General features: G+C 49.2%; 1 pseudogene; it reads left to right on the forward strand.

Moving 5' to 3' along the window:
• Nucleotides 1-11,491: 11,491 nt before the first annotated feature.
• On the forward strand, nt 11,492-11,650 carry LOC121857331 (annotated as a pseudogene).
• Nucleotides 11,651-13,454: the final 1,804 nt, after the last annotated feature.

Below are 13,454 nucleotides of genomic sequence, written 5' to 3' on the forward strand. Positions count from 1 at the left end.
CTGGGCGGGCTCACTAACTCCAACAATAACAAAAATAATAATAATAAGCAGCATTATATAAATAAACCAATATTAATACAAGGGTCTGACGACCCAAGGGAGCAGAACAAAGACAAAACACCAATAAGAAAGATGAAGCGATCTGGTTGAGCCCAGATTCTTTCTACTCCTACTGTATTTCAGTTTCACCACCTTTTTCTTCAATTCCTAATAATCTTCTTTCACCTCTTAACTAATGACTTCGTATCGTATCGTACTATCTAGCCTAAACTGTTTAGCCTGACGTAGAGTTTTTTAATAAGTCTGGTGATATGGAACCACACACAACCCCCCTTAACCTGGGATAATGCAATCAAATGGATAATTGCTAACTATTCTCAGAGATAATGCAATCAAATGGTTAGTTGCTAACCGGGGGCTGCGCCCCCGGACCCCCTGTGTTAGATACTGTATTTGGTCATGATGAATTGTTTATTAGACTATAAGAAATCCTCTTCCTTCTTGTATTGGCAAGGGGAGTTTGCTTTAACTTAGGTATGCTAGCCTAAGTAAAAATAGATGCCCCTTCCTTATTGGTGTTGTCGATGGCACAGCACAGCACAGCACCGTGCCTATGACGAAATCAACTTCATTAAACTCAACTCATACTTCAAATGCACCAAGAGAACTTGCACACCCGAATGGGAGACCGTCAAAGTCAATCGGGGTCGATTTAATAGCATACTACAGAAACTTGCACACCCGAATAGAGGCGTCAAGTCAATCAGGGGTCGATTTGATAGCATACTACAGAAACTTGCACACCCGAATGGGGAGACCGTCAAAAGTCAATCGAGTCGATTTGATAGCATACTACAAACTTGCACACCCGAATGGGGAAGACCGTCAAAGTCAATCGGGGTCGATTTAATAGCATACTACAGAAACTTGCACCCGAATGGGAGACCGTCAAAAGGATCAATCGGGGTCGGTTAATAGCATACTACAGAAACTTGCACCCGAATGGGGAGACCGTCAAAGTCAATCGGGGGTCGATTTATCAACATACTACATAAAAACAGTACTAAGGAATAAAGAGATGAGAGTGACCAACCAGCTCCACTAAGAACCTGGCATACAGTGTACCTTTAGACTAACACAACTAACACTTAACTAACACCAAAAAAAAATGTGACTTCCCTCCCAGTTACACAAGGACCTGGGCGGGCTCACTAACTCCAACAATAACAAAAATAATAATAATAAGCAGCATTATATAAATAAACCAATATTAATACAAAGGTCTGACGACCCAAGGGAGCAGAACAAAGACAAAACACCAATAAGAAAGATGAAGCGATCTGGTTGAGCCCAGATTCTTTCTACTCCTACTGTATTTCAGTTTCACCACCTTTTCTTCAATTCCTAATAATCTTCTTTCACCTCTTAACTAATGACTTCGTATCGTATCGTACTATCTAGCCTAAACTGTTTAGCCTGACGTAGAGTTTTTAATAAATCTGGTGATATGGAACCACACACAACCCCCCTTAACCTGGGATAATGCAATCAAATGGATAATTGCTAACTATTCTCAGAGATAATGCAATCAAATGGTTAGTTGCTAACCGGGGGCTGCGCCCCCGGACCCCCTGTGTTAGATACTGTATTTGGTCATGATGAATTGTTTATTAGACTATAAGAAATCCTCTTCCTTCTTGTATTGGCAAAGGGAGTTTGCTTTAACTTAGGTATGCTAGCCTAAGTAAAAATAGATGCCCCTTCCTTATTGGTGTTGTCGATGGCACAGCACAGCACAGCACCGTGCCTATGACGAAATCAACTTCATTAAACTCAGCTCATACTTCAAATGCACCAAGAGAACTTGCACACCCGAATGGGAGACCGTCAAAGTCAATCGGGGGTCGATTTAATAGCATACTACAGAAACTTGCACACCCGAATGGGAGACCGTCAAAGTCAATCGGGGGTCGATTTGATAGCATACTACAGAAACTTGCACACCCGAATGGGAGACCGTCAAAGTCAATCGGGGGTCGATTTGATAGCATACTGAAACTTGCACGCGAATGGGAGGAGACCGTCAAAGTCAATCGGGGGTCGATTTAATAGCATACTACAGAAACTTGCACACCCGAATGGGGAGACCGTCAAAAGTCAATCGGGGTCGATTTAATAGCATACTACAGAAACTTGCACACCCGAATGGGAGACCGTCAAAGTCAATCGGGGGTCGATTTAATAGCATACTACATAAAACATTACTAGAGGAATAAAGATGAGAGTGACCAACCAGCTCCACTAAGAACCTGGCATACAGTGTACCTTTAGACTAACACAACTAACACTTAACTAACACCAAAAAAAAAAATATGACTACCCTCCCAGTTACACAAGGACCTGGGCGGGCTCACTAACTCCAACAATAACAAAAATAATAATAATAAGCAGCATTATATAAATAAACCAATATTAATACAAAGGTCTGACAACCCAAGGGAGCAGAACAAAGACAAAACACCAATAAGAAAGATGAAGCGATCTGGTTGAGCCCAGATTCTTTCTACTCCTACTGTATTTCAGTTTCACCACCTTTTTCTTCAATTCCTAATAATCTTCTTTCACCTCTTAACTAATGACTTCGTATCGTATCGTACTATCTAGCCTAAACTGTTTAGCCTGACGTAGAGTTTTTTAATAAATCTGGTGATATGGAACCACACACAACCCCCCTTAACCTGGGATAATGCAATCAAATGGATAATTGCTAACTATTCTCAGAGATAATGCAATCAAATGGTTAGTTGCTAACCGGGGGCTGCACCCCCGGACCCCCTGTGTTAGATACTGTATTTGGTCATGATGAATTGTTATTAGACTATAAGAAATCCTCTTCCTTCTTGTATTGGCAAGGGTTTGCTTTAACTTAGGTATGCTAGCCTAAAGTAAATAGATGCCTTCCTTGTGGTGTTGTCGATGGCACAGCACAATACAACACCGTGCCTATGACGAAATCAACTTCATTAAACTCAGCTTTCATACTTCAAATGCCGCAAGAGAACTTGCACCCGAATGGGAGACCGTCAAAGTCAATCGGGGGGTCGATTTAATAGCATACTACAGAAACTTGCACCCGAATGGGAGACCAAATCAAAAGTCAATCAGGGGGTCGATTTGATAGCATACTACGAAACTTGCACGAATGGGAGACCGTCCAAAAGTCAATCGGGGGTCATTTGATAGCATACTACTAGAAACTTGCACACACGAATGGGAGACCGTCAACGTCAATCGGGGGTCGATTTAATAGCATACTACAGAAACTTGCACACCCGAATGGGAGACCGTCAAAGTCAATCGGGGGTCGATTTAATAGCATACTACAGAAACTTGCACACCCGAATGGGAGACCGTCAAAGTCAATCGGGGGTCGATTTAATAGCATACTACAGAAACTTGCACACCCGAATGGCAGACCGTCAAAGTCAATCGGGGATCGATTTGATAGCATACCACAGAAACTTGCACACCCGAATGGGAGACCGTCAAAGTCAATCGGGGGTCGATTTGATAGCATACTACAGAAACTTGCACACCCGAATGGGACACCGTCAAAGTCAATCGGGGGTCGATTTGATAGCATACTACAGAAACTTGCACACCCGAATGGGAGACCGTCAAAGTCAATCGGGGATCGATTTGATAGCATACCACAGAAACTTGCACACCCGAATGGGAGACCGTCAAAGTCAATCGGGGGTCGATTTAATAGCATACTACAGAAACTTGCACACCCGAATGGGAGACCGTCAAAGTCAATCGGGGGTCGATTTGATAGCATACTACAGAAACTTGCACACCCGAATGGGAGACAGTCAAAGTCAATCGGGGGACGATTTAATAGCATACTACAGAAACTTGCACACCCGAATGGGAGACAGTCAAAGTCAATCGGGGGACGATTTAATAGCATACTACAGAAACTTGCACACCCGAATGGGAGACCTTCAAAGTCAATCGGGTGTCGATTTGATAGCATACTACAGAAACTTGCACACACGAATGGGAGACCGTCAAAGTCAATCGGGGGTCGATTTAATAGCATACTACAGAAACTTGCACACCCGAATGGGAGACCGTCAAAGTCAATCGGGGGTCGATTTGTTAGCATACTACAGAAACTTGCACACCCGAATGGGAGACAGTCAAAGTCAATCGGGGGTCGATTTAATAGCATACTACAGAAACTTGCACACCCGAATGGGAGACAGTCAAAGTCAATCGGGGGTCGATGTAATAGCATACTACAGAAACTTGCACACCCGAATGGGAGACCGTCAAAGTCAATCGGGGGTCGATTTAATAGCATACTACAGAAACTTGCACACCCGAATGGGAGACCGTCAAAGTCAATCGGGGGTCGATTTGATAGCATACTACAGAAACTTGCACACCCGAATGGGAGACAGTCAAAGTCAATCGGGGGTCGATTTAATAGCATACTACAGAAACTTGCACACCCGAATGGGAGACCGTCAAAGTCAATCGGGGGTCGATTTAAGAGCATACTACAGAAACTTGCACACCCGAATGGGGAGACCGTCAAAAGTCAATCGGGGGTCGATTTAATAATACTACAGAAACGCACACCCGAATGGAGACCGTCAAAAGTCAATCGGGGTCGATTTGATGTATACTACGAAACTTGCACACCCGAATGGGAGACCGTCAAGTCAATCGAGGGGTCGATTTGATAGCACCACTACAGAGAAGTTCCACACCCGCATGGGAGACCGTCAAAGTCAATCGGGGGTCGATTTAATAGCATACTACAGAGAACTTACACACGCGAATGGGAGACCGTCAGAGTCAATCGAGGGTCGATTTAATAGCATACTATACAAAATGATCCGAGAATGTGCACACACCGAGTGGGAGACGGTGATGAAAGCGTCCGCCCTTGTACACTGGATGGCACTATTTCACTATAGTAAGGGGTAGGGGCACCTCGGTCATATTATACAACATACCAGAGAAGTTCCACACCCGCATGGGAGACCGTCAAAGTGAATCGGGGGTCGATTTGATAGCATACTACAGAGAACTTGCACACCCGAATGGGAGACCGTCAAAGTCAATCGGGGGTCGATTTGATAGCATACTACAGAGAACTTGCACACCCGAATGGGAGACAGTCAAAGTCAATCGGGGGTCGATTTAATAGCATACTACAGAAACTTGCACACCGAATGGGAGACCGTCAAAGTCAATCGGGGGACGATTTAATAGCATACTACAGAAACTTGCACACCCGAATGGGAGACCGTCAAAGTCAATCGGGGGTCGATTTGATAGCATACTACAGAAACTTGCACACCCGAATGGGAGACAGTCAAAGTTAATCGGGGGTCGATTTAATAGCATACTACAGAAACTTGCACAATCTCGAATGAGACAGTGAGTCAATCGGGGTCGATTTAATAGCATACTACAGAAATCCTTTGCACACCCGAATGGGAGACCGTCAAAGTCAATCGGGGGTCGATTTAATAGCATACTACAGAAACTTGCACACCCGAATGGGAGACCGTCAAAGTCAATCGGGGTCGATTTGATAGCATACTACAGAAACTTGCACACCCGAATGGGAGACAGTCAAAGTCAATCGGGGGTCGATTTAATAGCATACTACAGAAACTTGCACACCCGAATGGGAGACCGTCAAAGGCAATCGGGGGCCGAGCATACTTTACAAAATGATCCGAGAATCTGCACACACACCGAGTGGGAGACGGTGATGAAAACGTCCGCCCTTATATGTTCGATTGCACTATTTCACTATATTAAGGGGAGAGGGTGCCTTCGCACACATATTTGGTGTGAAATATCTTCCGCCCCCCAGCGGAGCGCTTCGGCGCCTCTGCGAAGCAAAGCGCGGCATTCAAAAACAACAACCAAAATTGCCGTCGCTTTCCCTTCCCTGCCCTGCAATGGCTGGAGCAGCAGCAGAAGAAGAGAGAGAGAAAATAGTCTCATGGGGTCAGAGGAATGGCAGTGGAGCGCGATCTATGAATTTCACTAGCCAGGTCTGTCCCCCAATTGAACATTATTACTCTCTCGGCGTTATCAATGCCGCCACCACTGCTTCCGCGACAGCAGCAGCAGCATCATGATGTTGCGTCTATTGTAAGTCCGGAACTGTTGAGCTTGGCTGTTCGCGAACAGTCGGGTTTTAACCTTGCCTGTAACAAACGATCAAACAACTTCCACCTCGAGGTGGTACGGTGACCGTCCTATCGTCCGCTCTTGTATGCTGGATTAACATCACCATATTAAGGGAGAGGGTGCTCTCTCACACACCTATTCGGTGTGGAATATCTTCCGCCTCATGAGCCAAGCTCTCTCAAGCAAAGCTGCAACAACAACCAAAGTTGCTGTCGCTTCCCTTCCTGCCCTGCAATGGCTGATGCAGCAGAAGAAGAGAGAGAGAAAATAGTCTCATGGGGTCAGAGGAACAGCAGCGGAGTGCGCATCTATGAATTTCACTCAGCCAGGTCTGTCTCCCAATTGAACATTATTACTTCCTTCTCGGCGCACACGTCGCCACCATTATCGCGACAGCAGCAGCATCATGATGTTGCGCCATTGAAGTCCGGAAACTGGCTATTCGCTGTTCGCGAACAGTCGGGTTTTAACTCGCTTCAACAAACGATCAAACAACTTCCACTCGAGGTGCGGGTACGGTGACTGTCCTATCGTCCGCCTTGTATGCTGATTGCACTATTTCACTATATTAAGGGGAGAGGGGAAGCCTTCACACACCTATTCGGTGTGGAATATCTTCCGCCCCAGCCGGAGCGCTTCGGCGCCTCTGCGAAGCAAAGCGCGGCATTCAAAAACAACAACCAAAGTTGCCGTCGCTTTCCCTTCCCTGCCCTGCAATGGCTGGAGCAGCAGCAGCAGCAGAAGAAGAAGAAGAGAGAGAGAGAGAAAATAGTCTCATGGGGTCAGAGGAATGGCAGTGGAGCGCGATCTATGAATTTCACTAGCCAGGTCTGTCTCCCAATTGAACATTATTACTCTCTCGGCGCGCACGTCGCCACCACGGTTTCCGCGACAGCAGCAGCATCATGATGTTGCGTCTATTGTAAGTCCGGAACCGGGTTATTCGGCTGTTCGCGAACAGTCAGGTTTTAACCTTGCCTAACAAACGATCAAACAACTTCCACTCTCGAGGTGCGGTACGGTGACTGTCCTATCGTCCGCTCTTGTATGCTGGATTGCACTATTTCACTATATTAAGGGGAGAGGGTGCCTTCACACACATATTCGATGTGAAATATCTTCCGCCCCCCAGCGGAGCGCTTCGGCGCCTCTGCGAAGCAAAACGCGGCATTCAAAAACAACAACCAAAATTGCCGTCGATTTCCTCTCCCTGCCCTGCAATGGCTGGAGCAGAAGGAGAGCGAGAGAGAGAATAGTCTCATTGGGTCAGAGGAATGGCAGTGGAGCGGGCTAATGGCGAGTAGGCTCGCGATCTATCAATTACACTAGCCAGGTCGCTCTCCCTATTGAACATTATTACTCTCTCACGTCGCCACTGCGGTTTCCGCGACAGCAGCAGCATCATCATGATGTTGCATCCACCAATTAGTCCGGAACCGGGTTATTCGGCTGTCTGCGAACAGTCCGGTTTTAACCTTACCCAACATCCACTCTCGAGGTGTGGTACGGTGAATGTCCTATCGTCCGACCTTGTATGCTGGATTGCACTATTTCACTATATTAAGGGGAGAGGGTGCCTTCACACACATATTCCGTGTGAAATATCTTCTGCCCCCCAGCGGAGCGCTTCGGCGCCTCTGCGAAGCAAAGCGCGGCATTCAAAAACAACAACCAAAATTGCCGTCGCTTCCCTGCCCTGCAATGGCTGGAGCAGAAGGAGAGAGATTTTAGTCTCATTGGATCAGAGGAATGGCAGTGGAGCGGGCTTATGGCGAGTAGGCTCGCGCTCTATCAATTACACTTGCCAGGTCTCTCTCTCTCGGCGCACACGTCGCCACCCTACTAGTTTCGTCACAGCATATGCTGCGGCCTTTCAGTCCGGAACGGGGCTCCCCTTCGCCTTGCTGTCTGCCCAACTTAGCGGACTTGCGTTGGCTGATCACCCCGTCTTCGCGTCTGTGCCGGCCTTCAATGCAGCGCCCAACCGTCTCTTGACCGAGATTCATTGCACTATTCCACGCGCAAACGGCTACCTTTAATGTGCATAGACAACGCTCATGGTTCAACACGACCAGGGCGCAGTCTGGGAGCCGAGTATACTAAAAAGAGAGTTTAGCAGCCAAAACTCGTCAAAGCACACGTTGGGTTACCCCATCACCTAACAACGATGATGGCGGTTCCCACCCGTGAAATACACAACCTAACCAATATTGGGCGACGATGGCGCTCATGAGCCCACGTCCCCACAAACAGTAAGAGAAAGAGAGAGAGGAGGAGATGGGCTAATGTCTTATGCCTCGCTGGGGCAAAGAGAAGAGAAGAGGAGCGGATAAGGGAGGAGATTGGCCAACGTGCGGTCCCTCGCCCAATGTCGGCTGCCTCGCTGGAGCTGGGTAAAGAGGAGAGGAGCGGATAAGGGAGGAGATTGGCACACACGGTGGCGCTGCCGGCGCCGAGGATAGCGAGAGAAGGTGCAGTTTGATCTGATCATCTGGTTTGCTATTTCTCTAAGGCCAACGTGCGGTCCCTCGCCCAATGTCGGCTGCCTCGCTGGGGCAAAGAGAAGAGGAGAGGATAAGGGAGGAGATTGGCACACACGGTGGCGCTGCCGGCGCCGAGGATAGCGAGAGAAGGTGCAGTTTGATCTGATCATCTGGTTTGCTATTTCTCTAAGGCCAACGTGCGGTCCCTCGCCCAATGTCTTCTGCCTCGCTGGGGCAAAGAGAAGAGGAGCGGATAAGGGAGGAGATTCGCCAACGTGCGGTCCCTCGCCCAATGTCGGCTGCCTCGCTGGAGCTGGGGCAAAGAGGAGCGGATAAGGGAGGAGATTGGCACACACGGTGGCGCTGCCGGCGCCGAGGATAGCAAGAGAAGGTGCAGTTAGATCTGATCATCTGGTTTGCTATTTCTCTAAGGCCAACGTGCGGTCCCTCGCCCAATGTCTTCTGCCTCTCTCTCAATCTCACTATTTTGGCCGCCGTGATAGGCGCCGCCAACAGCAGCAGCTACCTGGTTGATCCTGCCAGTAGTCATATGCTTGTCTCAAAGATTAAGCCATGCATGTGTAAGTACAAGCCGATTTAAGGCGAAACCGCGAATGGCTCATTAAATCAGCTATGTTTCATTGGATCTGTAAACCCACTTACTTGGATAACTGTGGCAATTCTAGAGCTAATACATGCAATTGGTCTCTGACCGCAAGGGAAGAGCGCTTTTATTAGTTCAAAACTGGTCGGGCCCCGGTCCGTAACCCACCTGTGGTGAATCTGAATAACTTCGGGCTGAGCGCACGGTCTCCGCACCGGCGCCGCTTCTTTCAAGTGTCTGCCTTATCAGCTTTCGATTGTAGGTTATGCGCCTACAATGGCTATAACGGGTAACGGGGAATCAGGGTTCGATTCCAGAGAGGGAGCCTGAGAAACGGCTACTACATCTAAGGAAGGCAGCAGGCACGCAAATTACCCACTCCCGGCACGGGGAGGTAGTGACGATAAATAACGATGTGAGTCTCATCCGAGGCCTCGCAATCGGAAATGAGTACACTTTAAACTTTAACGAGTATCCATTGAGGGCAAGTCTGTGCCAGCAGCCGCGGTAATTCCAGCTCCAATAGCGTATATTAAAGTTGTTGCGGTTAAAAGCCTGTAGTTGGATCTCAGTTCCGACTGACGGTAATCGCCCGGTGTTTACTGTCACGCTCCGAACAGCCGCCCCGCCGGCTCGCACGGGATGCTCTTTGTCGAGTGTCCCGAGTGGCCGGAGAGTTTATTTTGAAAAAATTAGAGTGCTCAGAGCAGGCTATTTGAATGGCCCGAATGGTGATGCATGGAATAATGGAATAGGACCTCAGTTCTATTTTGTTGGTTTTCGGAACCAGAGGTAATGACTAATCGAACAGGCGGTGCAGCCCGTATTGCGACGCCAGAGGTGAAATTCTGGACCGTCGCAAGACGAAACTACTGCGAAAGCATTTGCCAAGGATACTTAATAATCAAGAACGAAAGTTAGAGGTCTGAAGGCGATCAGATACCGCCCTAGTTCTAACCATAAACGATGCCAACTAGCGATCCGCCGGCGTTATTCCCATGACCTGGCGGGCAGCTTCCGGGAAACCAAAGTCTTTGGGTTCCGGGGGAAGTATGGTTGCAAAGCTGAAACTTAAAGGAATTGACGGAAGGGCACCACCAGGAGTGGAGCCTGCGGCTTAATTTGACTCAACACGGGAAACCTCACCAGGCCCAGACACCGGAAGGATTGACAGATTGAGAGCTCTTTCTCGATTCGGTGGGTGGTGGTGCATGGCCGTTCTTAGTTGGTGGAGCGATTTGTCTGGTTAATCTCTGATAACGAACGAGACTCTGGCCTACTAAGTAGTCGACGGATCTCCAGAAAATGGTGTCCAGTTCGCAACTTCTTCTTAGAGGGATAAGCGGCAATTTAGCTGCACGAGATTGAGCAATAACAGGTCTGTGATGCCCTTAGATGTTCTGGGCCGCACGCGCGCTACACTGAAGGGATCAACGAGTTTTCCCCCTCCGAGAGGAGCGGGTAACCTGTTCAAAGCCTTTCTTGATAGGAATTGGGGCTTGCAAATGTTTCCCATGAACGAGGAATTCCCAGTAAGTGCAAGTCATCAGCTTGCGCTGACTACGTCCCTGCCCTTTGTACACACCGCCCGTCGCTACTACCGATTGAATGATTTAGTGAGGCCTTCGGACTGGCGCTCTTGGATTGTCGGCCCCGTTGCCCGCAAGGGTTTTCTGGTGTCGTCGCCTCGAGCTGACGGAAAGATGTCCAAACTTGATCATTTAGAGGAAGTAAAAGTCGTAACAAGGTTTCCGTAGGTGAACCTGCGGAAGGATCATTAACAGAGAGAAAGAGAACGGGGCGCTCTTAAAACTACTACTACTACTCTCCTGATTTGGGCGGTCTCGGGCTCTGCTCTGGCAACTCCAGCAGCGAAAGAGGACAATCCCGGCCCCTGCACCAAAAATAGGTACCACCACGCTGTAGGTGGACCACACTCGGGCGAGAGCGCGAAGACCGGAGGAGGAGGACGGACGGGGCTTTGGACGGCTGCCCGTCCGTTCCTTACTACCGGCGAATAAGCCTCTTGACCCAAAAAGAGTGAAATTCAAGTGTCAAAAAACAACAACAAGTCGTCCGGCCAAACCCAAACCACAAACTTGGGCTATGTCTGTCAAACCCTTTCATTGAGACTCGACCTGTGATGGTTAGTCGCAAAAAGACCAAATGGCAAATACACAACTCTTAACGGGGGATCACTCGGCCCGTGGGTCGATGAAGACCGCAGCAAACTGCGTGTCGGTATGTGAATCGCAAGAATACCAGATACATCGACAAGTTGAACGTATATTGCGGCGGCGCAGCCATGAGCTTGTCGCCGCCATCTTCACGAGGGTCGGAAATATATACATCCATCGGTTGCTGCGAGTTCGGTGCCCGCTGACCGTCTCCTGACACGAGGGTAACCCGAACCGAGCTCTGCCTTGGGTTTAATCGCTCGCGCCTTGCGCGAGGCGCGCCTCTAAAAACAAGAAGTTTATCACTAGCAAGTCCATGACTTGGCGCAATCTAATATCTAACCACAAATAAAGCGACAGTTGTCGCCCTCGCAAATAACTGGAGGCGCTCTTTTGCCTGCTGTCCACAGAGACACGAATGGCCGTCGGCCGCTCATGGCTGATGCTGCACATGTTCTAAGAGGCACACGTCCTCCTCCTCTCTCGGAGAAGAAGCACTCCATCCCACGAAGAGGAAACGAAACCGGGTCGGATATCTTTTAAGTAAGCCCCGCCGGAATTTCGTCTATCACCTCGAAAAGAGTGCTTGGTATGCATTGCAGTGGAACCTAAATTGATGAGTGCGCCTGGGCCCGCAGTCTACCATGTAGTGGTGCAGGCAGAGAGATGAGAATGCTTGGGTGACGCCGTGCTCTTCCTCACGCGCTCCTCCACCCTCTCCCACGGTCAGACGCGGTGCGGGCGTTCTCTTTGAGAGTTCGCCACGAGTCCACGTCTATCTCATGACTGGGAGGGAGGCAGGGGGAGTTCTCTCTAAACGCGTTAAAGACGGTGTTGCGCCTCATAACGGCGCTCGCCGGGATAGAGCACTAGTTCTGCAGCCGGAAAGGCCGCTCACGCCAATTAATACTGCGACTCTCGCTCTCTTTCTCCGGATAAACAAGTGCCACTGCTGTGGCATGCGGGAACGGGGAAAGAGGTCAAAGTTTAAGCGGCAAAGGTGCGGCCGAGTAAGGGCGGAACACGAGCGTATATGCATTAAAACTGTGTGTGTATATGACTCTGCGAGAGATGTTCTGCTGGAACACTTTTCCTATTGGCTATTTACCACTCAATGAGAAGGAACGGAGTCAGGGGTGGGAGTGCCGGCGCCATGGCCGCTGGTACCCCCGCGACAAGCCCCTCAAACCTTCCTGCCTGGTAATGTCGGTGGTGAAGAAAGTCGGTGGCAGAGCGTCTTCCGCTTCGTGGTTGGGGAACTTGTTCCCCCTAAGGATGATGAGACCACGATCGACCTCGTAGTAGGAGAGAGCTACCCGCCAAATTTAAGCATATTAATAAGCGGAGGAAAAGAAACCAACAGGGATTCCCTTAGTAAGGGCGACTGAACCGGGAAAAGCCCAGCGCATAACCTCGATGTCTTCGGGCACGAGGGGTGTTGCGTTTCAGAGGGTCCAGCACGCCGTCCCATACCGTCTAAGTCAAGCTTGAAAGCGGCCACTGCCCATGGAGGGTGACAGGCCCGTATGGCGGCGCCCGTGAGGGTACAGATGGGACGGTCGGAAAGGGCCTCTCTGTAGAGTCGGGTTGCTTGAAAGTGCAGCCCAAAGCAGGTGGTAAACTCCATCTAAGGCTAAATATGACCACGAGACCGATAGCGAACAAGTACCGTGAGGGAAAGTTGAAAAGAACTTTGAAGAGAGAGTTCAAGAGTACGTGAAACCGTTAAGAGCCAAACGGGTGGAAACTCGAAGGTCGAACTGAGGGGATTCAGCTCGTCGGCTGTCGGCTGGGTGGGGTGTTGTAATTGAGCGACCCAAAAATGTTTGGGCGCGCCCCCACTCACGCTGGCGTCGGCGGGCGTATTTCGCCTCGTAGTAGGTCACCGCGACCCGTTGCCGGGGACGTCGAAGGCCCGGTCGGACTGGTACCTCGCCGCCGACTCTCTCTCAGCTCGTCTGGGGG

Source organism: Homarus americanus, unplaced genomic scaffold (genome assembly GCF_018991925.1).
Source record: "Homarus americanus isolate GMGI-L3 unplaced genomic scaffold, GMGI_Hamer_2.0 scaffold24632, whole genome shotgun sequence".
NCBI classification, from domain to species: Eukaryota; Metazoa; Arthropoda; class Malacostraca; order Decapoda; family Nephropidae; genus Homarus; species Homarus americanus.